Source organism: Cebus imitator, unplaced genomic scaffold (assembly GCF_001604975.1).
Source record: "Cebus imitator isolate Cc_AM_T3 unplaced genomic scaffold, Cebus_imitator-1.0 Scaffold138, whole genome shotgun sequence".
NCBI classification, from domain to species: domain Eukaryota; kingdom Metazoa; phylum Chordata; class Mammalia; order Primates; family Cebidae; genus Cebus; species Cebus imitator.
In genome coordinates, this window is record NW_016107453.1 from 449,566 (window position 1) to 451,060 (window position 1,495).

At 59.7% G+C, this 1,495-nt stretch overlaps 1 pseudogene; it reads right to left on the reverse strand.

The window, feature by feature from the left end:
• Positions 1-446: 446 nt before the first annotated feature.
• The window catches only part of LOC108313482, an 8,863-nt pseudogene continuing 7,814 nt past the window's right edge, over positions 447-1,495 (reverse strand).

Genomic DNA, 1,495 nt, shown 5'->3' on the forward strand with positions numbered 1-1,495 from the left:
GCATGGCCTGAGGAGCAGGACCCAAGGGTAGCCCAGGGCTGGGGAAGGGAGGCAGAGAGTTCCCCTTGGCCCAGGCAGGAGCTCAGAAGCCCCACACGGCTGAGGGGGCAGCGCCCAGGAAGGGCCAGAGGCAGGGCCAGGAGATCACCATTTCCTGAGGGGCTGGGGGCAGGGTGGTACCCTACAGGAAAAACCAGGAGGGACCACCTGCCCCTGGGGTGGGCGCCAGGCTCAAGCAGGCTGCAGCAAGAAAGACCTGAGGCGGTGCAAGGCCTGAGCCCGGCTGGCTGGGTTCCGTGCAGGAACCCAGGGCAGCCTGGCCCAATGAGCAGTCCTGACCCTGCGGGGGATGCCCAGTGAGGGGCCGCAGACCCCTCACGACCTCCCCTCCTCTCCCCCTGGAAAGGAGCTGGGGAACCCGTAGTGCAAATCCGTGGACCACCCAGTTATGGAGGGAGGCTGTGCCCTAAGGTGGATACTGGGGTGTGCCCCTCCACCACCTCGGCTCCACCGCTGGCCTCAGTGCCGCCGCTTCTCTCATAAGAGTGCAGGTCACAGACGCCACCCTTGATCTGGCCCGACATGGTCACTTCTCAAACTTGAGCTCTCCTAAGTACATCATGGACTGAAGGACAGACAGGCTGCAGCCCCTGATATCCTGGCAGCCGTGCTGGATGCCCGCTGTGAGGTAGGGCATGAACTTCTAAATGGACCCTTTGTCCTGGATGGAGCCCAAGACACCCGGCGCAATCTTCGCCTTATCCCCCCTCTCTGAAGTATTGTTTCTGGTTGCTGCTGCTCTTCTACCTGGCATCCAAGCCCATTCCCCGGTACTTCTTGAGCTGCACCCCATCTGAGAAGAAGTACTCACGGGGGGCCTCCGTGGTGGCCACCAGCAGTGAGCCCATCATCACCGTGGAAGCTCCAAGGGCCCAGGGCCTGGACCACGTATCCCACGGTCTGGATGCCTCAGTTGGCTATGATGGGCACAAGAAAGCCCCGGGCATACTCAGCCACCTTGTACACAGCAGTGCCCTGGGGCTGACCGCAGGCAATCACTTCCTGGGTGATGCAGATGGAGTCGCAGCCCATGCCCACGTGCAGCCCGTCCTCACCAGCGTCAATCAGGTTCTCGGCCTGGGCTGCTGTCACATTCTCCGCAATCACCTGCAGGTGGAGGTACTTCTGTTTGATGTAATGCATCGTGGCGATCTCATACACTGAGTTCTGTTGGGACGAGTCCAAGACCATAACGTGGACGCCCACCTGGGTGAGCAGGTGCAGGCAGTATTTGTCATCCTCACGAGTGCCCACAGCAGCTGTTAGTGGGACTCCTTGGAGGCCAGAGGGTAACCTCGGTGCTTCTTCAGGTGGGTGCGGACGATGATGGTCACCAGCTCATTACGATCATTGGCAACAGGCAGCTTTCCTTTCTTGCTAGGCTGCAAGATCTCATTTGCCTCTTTCTTTTTTTTTTTTTTTTTTTTTGAGACAG